The sequence below is a fragment of the Trichosurus vulpecula genome, chromosome 3, assembly GCF_011100635.1.
Source record: "Trichosurus vulpecula isolate mTriVul1 chromosome 3, mTriVul1.pri, whole genome shotgun sequence".
NCBI lineage: Eukaryota > Metazoa > Chordata > Mammalia > Diprotodontia > Phalangeridae > Trichosurus > Trichosurus vulpecula.
The window spans coordinates 435,138,642-435,151,612 of record NC_050575.1 but is presented as its reverse complement, the minus strand read 5'-3'; the positions used below and the strand labels follow the sequence as shown (position 1 = coordinate 435,151,612).

Here is a 12,971-nt window from a genome sequence, read left to right as displayed (position 1 = left end):
GCCAATCTGAGGTAGTGTGACATGTCACTTCAAACTTGTTTTCATTCCTCTATAAACAATAGAGATTTAGGAGACGTTTTCATCTTTATTATTCATCCCTTTGATTTCTTCATTGAAAATTCCTCATTTATATTCCTTAACTGTAATGGGAATCTTATTCATCTTTTCATGTGTCACTGATTAGTTGATGAGGCATTCAGCTACCATGAGGTCATAGCAAATCCTGCTGTTTACCTCCATTTTAATTCAGAGAACAGGGCAGAAGTCACCTTGCCATCAAAATCTGCCACAGGTCCTTGCAATGTTTGTTTTAGTTAAGGTGCCTGCAAATCTTTATGGTCCACAGTGGCTACCCAAATAAATACGAGCAGAAGCAACACCAGCAACATCAGGAACACAGCTCAATTATGAAATATTCCTCAAGCACCATCAACAATTATTCATCACACATTAGGCTCAGGTTCATGGCCAAGAGGTCATCCCCAAGAGTCTTGCATGCCAAGTGCCCAGGGATCATAGTGAATACTAAAGCTCTCCCAATACCACCATCCACTCAGTAACCTCTGGCTCAAACAGCATAACCTCTCTCTCCCTCAAGATCCACAAAAGCATAACACTAAATCTTTACCCCTTTACAGGCTTTTACAGAGGGGAGGAATATCTCCTTCTCCCATGGTGCATAAATTAGGAATAACTGAATGGCACTGAAGACCTCAAAATCAGTCTAGTCAGCTGGGCGAATCTTCCCACACTCCTTACAATCATGAAGAATCGCTCTAGTAGGAATACTCTGATGGACATTAAACTAGTGTCCTTAGTTTAAAGGCCTTCCCAAACTCAAAAGTTTCTCTCCAGAATTAGTTCTTTGATATTGAGCAAGTTGTGTCTTCAGGCTGAAGATCTTCCCACATTCATTGCATTCAGAAGGTCTCTCCCGTATGAGTGCTCTGATGTTGAGTAAATGATACATTTAGGTGGAAGACCTTCCCCTTCCATATTACATTTAGAAGCTATGAATTATTTGAAGTTGAGAAAAATGAGAGTTGTCATGGAAGGCCTTCCCACATTACTCGCATTCATAAACAATTTCTCCAGCATGAACCCTCTGATACACAGTAAGATGTGGCTTCTTCCTGAAGGTCTTCCCACATTTACTACATACATAAGGTTATTCTCCAACATGAATTTTTGATGTCTAATAAAATCTGAATTGCAATGGAGATGTTCCCACATTCCGTACATTTAGGAGGAATTTCAGCAGCATGAAATCTCTGATGATGAAGTAGTGTCCTCCATCTCAAGGCCTTCCTACATGCATTACAATCTTAAGGTTCCTTTCTTGAATGAATTGTTTGGGGTTGAGTATGTTGTACTCTCTCTCTGAAAGTCTTCCACATTCATTGCACTCATAAGGTTTCTCTTCGGTATGCATTTTTTAATGTCGAATAAAATCTTAGTTGTAAAGGAACGCCTTCCCACACTGCTTACATTTCTGAAGGATGTCTCCAGTATGAATTATCTGATGTACAGTAAGATACACCTTCTTCTTGAAGGCCTTCTCACATTCACTACATTAATAAGGATTCTCTTCAGTATGACTTCCCTGATGCACTGCAAGTTGTGATTTATATCTAAAAGTCTTTCCGCATTTCCTACGTTCATAAGGTTTCTCTCCAGTATGAATTCTGTGATATATGGTAAAGTGTGTCTTAGTCTTGAAGGCCTTCCCACATTCACTACATTCATAAGGTTTCTCTCCAGTATGAACTTTGTGATGCACTTTACATGTTCTCTGATCCCTGAAGGGCTTCCCACATTGACTACATTCATAAGGTTTCTCTCCACTATGAACACTGTGATGAACTGTAAGTTCCTTTTTAATATGGAAGGCTTTCCTGCATTCACTACATTCATAAGGTTTCTCTGATGGATTGTAAGTTGTGCTTTACCAGTGAAGATCTTACCACATTAACTACATTCCTAAGGTTTCTCTCCACTATGAACCCCGTGATGAACTGTAAGTTCCTCTTTAACACAGAAGGCCTTCGCGCATTCAGTACATTCATAAGGTTTCTCTCCCGTATGAATTCTCTGATGAGCTGTAAGTTGTGTCTTATCCCTGAAGGTCATCCCACATTCAGTACATTCATAAGATTTCTCTCCAGTATGAATTCTCTGATGTGCTATAAGTTTTGTCTTATCCCTGAAGGCCTTCCTACATTCAGTATATTCATAAGGTTTCTCTCCAGTATGAATTCTCTGATGCACAGTAAGTTTTGTCTTATCCCTGAAGGCCTTGCCGCATTCACTGCATTCATAAGGTTTCTCTCCAGTATGAGTTCGCTGATGCACAGTAAGGTTTGACTTATATCTGAAGGCCTTCCCACGTTTACTACATTCATAAGGCCTCACTCCAGTATGAATTCTCTGATGCACAGTAAGTTTCTTTTTGGTATGGAAGGCCTTCCTGCATTCACTACATTCATAAGGTTTCTCTCCAGTATGAATTCTGTGATGGATTCTTAGTTGTCCCTTATCCCTGAAGGCCTTCCCACATTGACTACATTCATAAGGCCTCACTCCAGTATGAACCCTGTGATGAACTGTAAGTTCCTTTTTAGTGTGGAAGGTCTTCCCGCATTCACTACATTCATAAGGTTTCTCTCCAGTATGAATTCTGTGATGGATTCTTAGTTGTCCCTTATCCCTGAAGCCCTTCCCACATTCACTACATTCATAAGGTTTCTCTCCAGTATGAATTTTGTGATGGTTTGTAAGTTCTGCGTTGCTCTTGCAGGTCTTCCCACATTCACTACACTTATAAGGCTTCTCTCCAGTATGAATTCTCTGATGCACAGTAAGATATCACTTATCCCTGAAGGCCTTCCCACATTCAATACATTCATAAGGTTTCTCTCCAGTATGAATTCTGTGATGGACTCTAAGTTCTCCATTATCCCTGAAGGTCTTCCCACATTCATTACATTTACAACGTTTCTCTCCAGTATGAATTCTCTGATGCACAGTAAGATATGACTTACCCCTGAAGCCCTTCCCACATTCACTACATTCATAAGGTTTCTCTCCAGTATGAATTCTCTGATGTAGTGGAAGTTTTCTTTTCCTCCTGAAGGCCTTTCCGCATTCACTACATTCATATGGGTTTTCTCCAGTATGAATTGTTTGATGACTTGTAGTGGAAACCCTTCTCACACTCATTATATTCATTATACATACCTCTAGTATGAATTCTTTGATGGCTATTAAGATGGTCCTTCCACCTGAAGGCCTTTCTACATTTCCTACATTCATAAGGCTTCTCTCCAGTATGAATTCTCTGATGTAGTGTAAGTTTTCTCTTCCTCCTGAAGCCCTTTCCACATTCACTACATTCATATTGTTTCTCTCCAGCATGAACTGTGTGATGCAAAGCAAGATACTCCTTGCTCCAGAAGGCCTTCCCACATTCATTACATTCAAGAGGTCTCTCTCCAGTAAATTCTCTGCCCTCTGAAAAGAATACAGAGCTGATTAACCCTGTCTTTTTTTACCCTATCCCAAGGTTCTTACTTGTTCAAAGGTTTTAGAGCTATTCTCTTGCTTTCTCACTTGAAAAGCCTAGTCTCAGTAGTCTATCACCAAGAAACAATTTATATTAATTGAAAGTATGATGACTCAAAGGTAACATATGTAAATACTTTGACTGTGGGTGAAATTACCTAGAGGAATGAATAAACGCTTACTCTATTTTAAGTGGGTGACATTTGAAAAAAATAAAACTAGTAAGAAAAAAGAAAAAGATAACTTTGAGAAACTGTAAATGTATCCTTATCATCTGAGCTGAAAATAAGAAGAGAAAGGACTGAAAAGGAAGAAAATAAAGAATACCATTTAGAATGAGGAAGAAAAATAGATCAATAAAGTAAACAGAATAAAGAAGAAATGTGAGGGGGAAAATGTGACAACTGTTGCCATAAATATCCTCTAAAAATCCAAGCTATCTACTTGGTAAGGAATTCATTGATAGAAATTTTTTAGAAACTTAAAAAATTTTTCAGAGTAGACATAGAGGCCTTTTGCCAAGAAAAATTATTAACAAGTACCTGAAACATTACTCAAAACTCTGGTAATCAAAGAAGTAAAAATCAAAACATCTGCAGGTACCAAAAATACCCATCAGATTAGCAAAGATACTTTAAATTTTGGCAATTAGATTGAAATAACTAGTTATTAAGCTGCTGCCACCACTTTTCTCAAAAGGAACAGTAATTTCAGCTACAGCTACAAAACTGTTCGTATCCTTTGACGCCATGTTCCTAAGATTAGATCTGCATCCTCAGTGTGTTACCGAAAACAAAGCACTGTCAGTAAAATTTTCACAACAGCTTTTAGTGAAATAGCAAAATATGGACAAAATATAGCTTTCACAATGGGTTCATGGCTACAATACTCCTGTTAAGTGAATGTATTAATGTGCCTTTATAAACATAATTTCAAACAAGATGACACATTATAGAATGAACAAAGGGGAATGAGGTCAGGAGTAAATATTTTTAAAAGTAATAGCAGCAAAGCAACATAATCGTAAAATTAAAACAAAGGAAAATATCAGAACAGAACTAAGAAGCAAAAAGAGCACCCTACTGGATATCTTTACGTAATGTAATTATTTTAAAAGGTAGATTGAATTCATGCAAGTGAAGCAGGAGAATGCCCACTTAAGAGAAGATAATCTTCAAGGAACAGAAGAGAAATAACTGCCCTGTACTAAAGCAACAACTTTCTTTTAAAGTGGAGGTACACTTCAGTAAAGAGATACATAAAAAAAATAAATTTCTTGAGGTACAAAATGAAGTCTGAAAGCCTCAGCTCCTCTGCACAGGCCTGAGAAGCTTTGATAGGCCACTTTGTCCAATATTTTACAAGAGCTTTGACCCAAAATGACCAACAAATCGCAAGCTGGCAATCACCCATCAGCGTGGTTTTTATGTAGTCACCTGGACAGCTGCTTCTGGGAATATCTGCCTCTGGCACCCAAGATGCTCCCTTCCTTTCCAACTGATAGATCACATCTGGTTTGGAAACTGCAAATCCTGTTCAAGGAAAATGAGAAAGTGCTAGGGAATCCTCTCAGAGTTTCATCATAGAACAGAGAGATGCAATATTCCTTCCAACTCTTAGTAGAAAGGTGGGGGTATAAGGGCACGGAATATATCTCAGGCCACCAAGGGCACTAGGTTAGCTGATTTTGTCTGAGACTTTTGTTTTTCAAACAGGTGAGGCCCAATGAGCTGAGAAGAGGGAGAAGTAGGGTTTTTTTCTTTTTCTTTTCAGGTGTCAGAGGGAGGCAAAATCACATTTTGAAAAAAGCAACCACAAAACTTAATAAAAGAATTCAAAACTAGTTGAAGCACTCTTCGGGGAAAAAAGTAAACATGCTAGGAAGACCTAAAGGATAGTACAAAGGACCACCAAAGGACATTCTATATTATGGTAGAATGGACTATTGAGTAGGACTTAGGAAAAAAAAATTCAATTGACTCATTTCCTGCTTAGACAGTGGGAACACTGTGTATGATGCAACCTACATGGGTCTTAAAAAGAAAATCTTGGATTTGAAGTAACAGAGAAGGGAAGACACATTCTCAAGGATTACAACAGATCAAGAAATCAATTTCCAGGCTTACTAAGCAAAGGCCATTTTTCCTGGAAACAGCTATCACAAGTAATCTGTCTCTTGGCTACAAAAACATTAGGACTAGTTTACTCTTGTATGACAAAGAATAACTGTTAAGATCTTGAAAGTTGTCATAGTATAAATCAAGACTCCAAAGGGGTAGCTGTTCTTACCCAAAGACACCAAGTTCCTATAATTCTCCAGCATCACATCCCTGTACAACATTTTCTGAGATGGGTTCAATTGTCCCCACTCCTCTCGGGTGAATTCCACAGCCACATCCTTGAATGTTACTGATTCCTGAAATACCAAAAACATTTGTGCTTGCCCAGCTGTAACTCTAAGTGTTATGAAGTTCAAATGAAAACTACTTGCCAGTAGACTGAGGAAACTGAGGGTTTTAGGACAGCAGGTGATTCAGGGAATTGAGGTAATTGAGTCAACCACATTGACTCCATTTTGTGATTCAATTTTGGAGGCAGCTCAGTTCTTTTTCTGTTCAATTTTAGGTCTAGTCCAACTTCTATTTTGTGAGGAAAAAAATAATTAATTGTGGGAATTGTGAGACAATCTTATTCCATTGTTTGAACCTAGCCGTGCATGGCTGAGAAACTAGACTACCTCTTCCTGCTGTTTAGAGACACTTAACAAATGACCTAGGTTATGCTGACCAGAAATCCAATCTGATCCAAAAAGACTGAGGTAAGGTATTCTCACAATTCTATATCTCAAGCAACCCCTATGTCTTCTCAGAAAACTGGCCTCTTAGTGGACAATTATAGTTTCCATGTTCCTTTGTTTGTACATAGACATGTGGGGGGAGTGGGACACATCTTTTTCTGAATTCAGGGTATTGAACCTGTTATCCCCATCCCTTAACATGGCAAGTCCCTAATCTTTCCTCCAGTTGGAAATATCATTCCCTAACATTGTACTACTTGCATTTAATTGATTAGTCTTGTTTCTTTTTAACATATAAAAGTACATCACCTCCTACATTCTGGGTCCATCCCTAAGTTGAGGAAGGGGTCTGGTCCCTGTTTGTTTGGCAATTGTCATGCTTTGCTTAACAGAAAATTGATATGCTGAAATGATTGAACCTTTGTTTCCTCAGTCACAAGGGATTGTTTCATTTATTTCTTTGCATCCCAGTACACTGTCTGGTATACACTAGCATTAAAGAATTCCTCAACCAGAAAGAACTGAGAAATAGGAGTATGTACAGAATGATTTTACATACATACACACATGCGTGCACACACACACGTACACAGAAACACATTTCTGCCTAATGGTACATATCTCAAGAATTGCAGGGGGAAGAAAAGGGGAAAAAAAGAAATTTACGTGATATTTTTATTACAAATTTCAGAGGAAGAGCAAATTGAACATGATAGATTTGCAGTTTCATGTGCAATTATGTATTTTTATCCTGTTTTGAAAAGTGTTATTTTATTCCATAAGTTAAAAGTTAAATGAATAAAAATTTTTGAGAAAACTATTCCTCCCTGATAAGCTTGTGAATTCCTTAAGGGCAGAAGTCATTATGGCCATCCTTTGTATCCTTCACACTTAGCACAGTGACTGGCACTTTTATTGTTGTGAACAGTTCCAATGAAATCAATTTTAAATGTGTCAGAGTTTTTTGTAAATTTTTTTACAATGTGCACCCATGGCCCATTGTGGCCCTCTGAGCTGAAGCAGCCATATGGCTTATCCCTTTTTTACCTACTGAAATAAACACCGAAAACGAAATAGCTGAAGATGGCTATCCTCTGGTCCTACGTCTTCTCTCACAACTAAGGCAGTTACCTTTCTTTTTTCATACAATCACTGTGCTGCTCTGAACTGAACATGAGTGTGGTCAATGTTCCTGGAACAGTAAGAGCAAAGGGGAGCATGGGGGACTACAACCTCCTGTCTCTAACAGCATGTGAACAATTATTTCCTGCTGAAAAGGGTGTTAAAGGACCATAGTTTTCCAATTCATATATTTAGAGCTAGAAGAGACTTTAGAGGGCAATTTTATCATTTTACACATTAGAAAAGTGAAGCCAAGCGGGAGAAACTGACTTTCTTGAGGTCAAAAGGAGAGGAAATAGTGGATGTGCACTTTGCGACCAGGTGCTCCTGGCTTCAAATCCAAGTCTATTCTCACTGCACCATGTTGCCATTCCCTTTCTGTACAACCAGACCAAGGCCAGAACTGAGTTTTTGCGCAAAGCCATTCATAAGAGTACTCCTTGGGGCAACAGAAAACTGGAAACAAACTGGATTCTCACCAGTAAAAGACAGCAAAAAAAAAAAAGGCATAGGAATCACATCATTTATGTACTTCAAAATGACAAATATGAGGAATTCTGGGAAACATTGGAAGATACGCATGAACTGACACAACATAAAATAAGCAAACCCAACAGAACATGCAAAGTTGAAAACGATAAAATTATTTAATAAACAACGAAAAAGATGCTGAACTATGAGTAACTGGAAAAAAAGTTGAAACATTACTTATCAGACTTATGGATAATTAAACAATTTATAAACAAACAAGGGATAGGCAGCAGTCAGGAACAAAATGGAGAATTTTGATGACATTGAATTCAAAAGGTTTTGTATTACTAAAACAAACATAGCCAAGATAAAAAGGAAAGCAGAAACTTGGGGAAAAAATTTTATACAGAGTTTATTAGGTAAATAATATATAATATATAAAGAACATTGTCAAATCTGTAAGGATATGAATCATTCCCCAATTGATAAAATGGCAAAAGGGTATGAACAGGCAGTTTTCCAATGAAAAAATCAAAACAATTCATAGACATATAAAAATGCTCTAAATAATTATTGATTAGGTAAATATCAATTAAAAACAACCTTGAGGTATCATTTTACACCTCCCAGATTGGCTAAAATGATAGAAGGGGAAAGTGACAGATGTTGGAGGAGATGTGGAAAAACTGGGACACTATTTTCATTGTTGGTGCAATCATAAAATGATCCAACATTTTTGCTGACAAATCTGGAATTATGCCCAAAGACTTATTAAACTACCTATACCCTTTGACCCAGCAACACCACTACATGGTCTATCTCCAAAGATGATTAGGGAAAAAGGGAAAGAACCTGTATGTTCCAAACATGTGCATACCATCTCTTTCTGGTGGTGAAGAACTAGAAATTGCAGGGGTGCCCATAAATTGAAAATGGCTAAACAAGTTGTGGTATGTGACTGTGATGGAATACTACTCTAAGAAATGATGTGGTCTTAGAAAAATGTGGAAAGACTTGCATGAAATAGTGAAGACCAAAACATAGGCAGAACCAAGAGAACACTGTATACACTAACAGCCATATTATGTGTAGAACTTTGAGCAAATAAGCTATTTTACATATTACAAATACCCAAATTAACCACAAAGGACATATGAAAAAAGACATTGTTTCCATGCAGAGAAAGAGCCAACAAATTGATGTATAGAATAATTTTATATATATACAGATACTACACACACACACACACCCCTACCCATCTCTACTTGTGTCTAATGGTAGCCATCTCTAAGGTGGAAGGGAGATGGGAAGGAAAAAAGAAAGAAATTTAAGTGATAATTTTATTGTATTTTCAGAGGAACCGCAAGTTGTGCACAGCAGATATGCAGTTTCATGTGTAATCATCTTTTTTGTTATACTGTCTTATGGAAATGCATGTTTTCTTCCTTAAATTGAAAATCAAAATTAAAAAAATACCACTTTTAATAGCAGAGAATATGGAGATCACTAAAGGAGAAAGTTCTATGAATTGTCAGGTAAAGGCACTATCACTGGTATTTTTATGCAACTACTTCTTTGGTATAAAGGAAGTTTACATTTGGAGGGTAAAGGAGAGAAGTCCTTTTCCAGAAAGAACTCTGGCGAAATAGACAATGACGAAAAGGACAGGATGTGAGAATAATGAAGGCAACGTGTGGTGCAGATTGATGGACTGATCATAGACTTACCCTCGCCAAGCTAAATATTCAAGTTCAACAAAAGCCAGGTCCCCAAAGCAAAATGACTACCAGAAGAATCAAAGTCAAGAGAGCAGACTACTTCTGTGAGCAGGAACAGTTTGTTGCCAACTTGCTGGGAAAGTTAAGCCAAAACATAGTTGGCAACATCAGAGCACAAAAAGACTGGGTAGCTTTTAGAGATCTGGTGCACAGCACTGCATCTACTCATCTGGGTCAGAACACTCACAAACATCAAGAATGGCTTGAGGAAAATGATGGAGAAATTCAGAAGCTACTGAATGAAAAAACAAGAACTCCAATAGGCTCTATCTCCTTTTACTTCCAGTATCCACTTGCTGGGGACAATTTTTGGGCTCTCATTCCTTGGTACAAGTTCACCATTCTTCAATAGGAAAACAAAAGCCAAGGAAGACTTAACTTGCATAACTTTCTCATAAGTACCACTTCTTGTCACCATCATTACATCAACCTCAAATGTGCTCTTCACTAATCTCTGATCTTGCTTCCAAGAGAGGCTTTTAATATCTTTTTGTAACATATGTCACCAGAATAATTTCTTTTAGGCTTTGCTGTCTCTCCACTACTTTTGTAAGATTAATTCTACTTCTTTTTTTATTCATCCTCAACTAAAAGTAAAAACATTTTTGGTCTCATGATTACTTAGGCTTCAAATCAACCAACTAGTAAAAATCACACCTAAATCTCAAATGCAAGCCTCCTGACACACAACCTAGCCTTTGTTACCTTGTACTTCGCTGCCTCTTCACTCTCCAGTTTAATTCACTTTAACACAGCATTAAGAAAGAAGGTGGTTTGAATCAAGAATTTCAGTCTTAAAGCCTTATATACATTAGACAAAAAGGAAGGACTGCATCAGGGTACCAGGAGGGAGGAATGCTCATATTAGAAGGGATTCTTCTCATCCTTCCTACTTCAGTCCTAAGGAAGGGAGGCCACCCTTACCAAATATCTACTATTGGGGAAAAGGAAATAGCAAAAGCCTTGTACTAACAAGTCACAGACAAGCAAAACAAATTCCCACATTGGCCATGTCTGAAACACGAAGAAAGCAGAGTGCAACAGAATGGATGCTTTTGAATTGTGGTGCTGGAGAATACTTTTAAGAGTCCCTTGGAAAGCAAAGAAGTCAAATCTGTTAATATTTAAAGAAATCAATTCTGATTATTTACTGGAAGGTCTCATATAAAAGTCAATCGCAGGAATGTCATAAGTTAGGTAGAATATATTGTATCACTTGAAAAAAATGGTCTGTCACTGTGTTGATCAGAATTTTTAAATCTTTCAAAGTTGTCTATCATTACAATATTGTCATTGGATAAATTTTTCTCCTGCTCTGATTACTTCATTCTGCAATGATTCATACAAGTCTTCCTTCGGTTCTATTAAAAAGTTCCTTGATTTCTTATATTAAATATTTTTATCATCTTTGTATACCATAATATGTTCAGCCATATTCTCAGTTTCCAATTCTCTGCCACAAGAAAAGGAGCTGCTAGCAATGCTTTTGTACATATGGGAGGAATACTGTTTCTTTCATTCTTTTGTACTTAGCAGTAGCTTTACTGAGTTTAGGTAAACAGAAGCAGCATTGGTGATGAGATGTTCAAGAGATGCACAAGTCTTCAGCAGCAAGTGACCACTGCTGTTGCTGTTTCAGAGAGCACAACTCCTATGGGCTGGCCACATTGCTCAAGTGCAAGACTCCTGCTTGCCAAAAAGACTATTTTATGGAGAACTCCCACAGGACAAGCATTCACATGGTGGTCCGAAGAAACCATATGAGGACACTCTCAAGGTCTCTCCCAAGAACTGTGGAATTGACTGGGTGACATGGGAGACATTGACCCAGGACCACTCAGCATGGCATTCCCACATCAGAGAAGGTGCTGTGTTCTATGAGCAACTCAGAATTGAAATACCTCAAAGGAAGTGCCGGATGCCCAAGTTTGGACAATCCACCGCAAATGTTCACAGGTACTATTTGTGCCCCACCTGTGGTACAGCATTTCAAGCTCATATTGGCCTGATCAGCCCCAGCTGGCCACACTGAATCTTGACTCAAGCATAGTGACATCATTTTTGGTACGCTTTGAGAACAAAGGACAACAACCAAAACCACCAACATTCCTTTCACTGTTTGATGGGGCTCACTCCAGACTACTCACCACCCCCTAAGCCCATTGAAACCCCTTTCACTGTCTTTTACGTGGAGAACACTAAGGGTAACCCCCATTAAACCACAGGTTCCCTAAGAATCTCGCCTTTATGTTGGCCTTACAATAAAGTTTTTTGTTTGTCTGGAAGGTTGGAGTGCAAGAATTCATCCCGGGAAGATGCTGTCCTGCACTGCAATATTTTGGGGCTCCCAGCAAACCAAAACACTTCAGAAATGTTTTCCTCACTTCAGGTACAAAATGGGAATCCTATTGTTTGCCTTCTCACTGGGTAGGGAAAAAACTGGAAGAAGGAAGAGTATTTGGAACTCAGAAGTTTTTTTAAAACAGCAAAGTAAATGTCAGGTATTTTTGTGTGTGTGGAGAGGATAAACTGGTGTCTATGGTATCATTTAGCTCTAAATACTCGATTCCCAAGCCCCGCACTTTCCCAGATTATGGCACAGGAGAAGGAACCAGATCCTATGCCTGATTTCAGGGCAGCAGCACCTGGCACTCACCTGTCCTGGCCTGGCTGTCAGCACAGAGCCATTCCCTCTCCCTCCAGGCTCCCACCTGCGGGGGCTGGACAGAGGCCACAGGAGGCAGAGCTGGGGAGGAAAGGAGGCCGTGAGGAGGAGGGGCCGCTGGGGGAGCCCTGCTCTGTCCTGGGGGGGGGGAAGGGAGGGGTGCTGGTGGAGGGGAGGGAGAGGACCAGAAGGAAACAGTCATTTCCCTCCTGTGGGGGAGGGGAAGAAGAAAACTCTCATGGAGGGGGTGCGAATGGCAGAAGGAAACAGTCCTCTCCACTGGGGTGGGGAGGCAGGGCTCAATATTTCTTTAGAGAAAAAAAACTGCAGAATAGACAGGGAGGGGTTTGGGGGGGGAAGGAGGCAGCGTCATGGAAGGCTTCCCGAAGGATGACTGGAGAAGATGGGGCCACAGGCAAGGCCAGAGCAAGGAGCAGACAGACACACACCGGGAGCACCTGCCCTCGGACCCTGGGCACAAGGGAAGGACTGAGGCCTTTAAGGCAGGACCTGACCAGAGTACTGTGACTCGGCTTTGACTGAAAGAGGATTAGAACCCACCCCCAGACCCCCATAT

General features: G+C 39.2%; 1 long non-coding RNA gene and 1 pseudogene across 1 annotated transcript; both read right to left on the bottom strand.

Annotated features, from left to right (window-relative positions):
- Positions 1–1,453: 1,453 nt before the first annotated feature.
- Positions 1,454–4,312, bottom strand: LOC118842836 (annotated as a pseudogene).
- A 737-nt stretch (positions 4,313–5,049) lies between these two features.
- LOC118840870 lies at positions 5,050–12,417 on the bottom strand. Its single transcript, XR_005009828.1, has 3 exons — positions 12,386–12,417; positions 5,851–5,977; positions 5,050–5,093 (listed from the first exon to the last, which is right to left on the bottom strand). It is a non-coding gene; the product is annotated as an uncharacterized LOC118840870 (long non-coding RNA).
- Between the last annotated feature and the right edge of the window lie 554 nt (positions 12,418–12,971).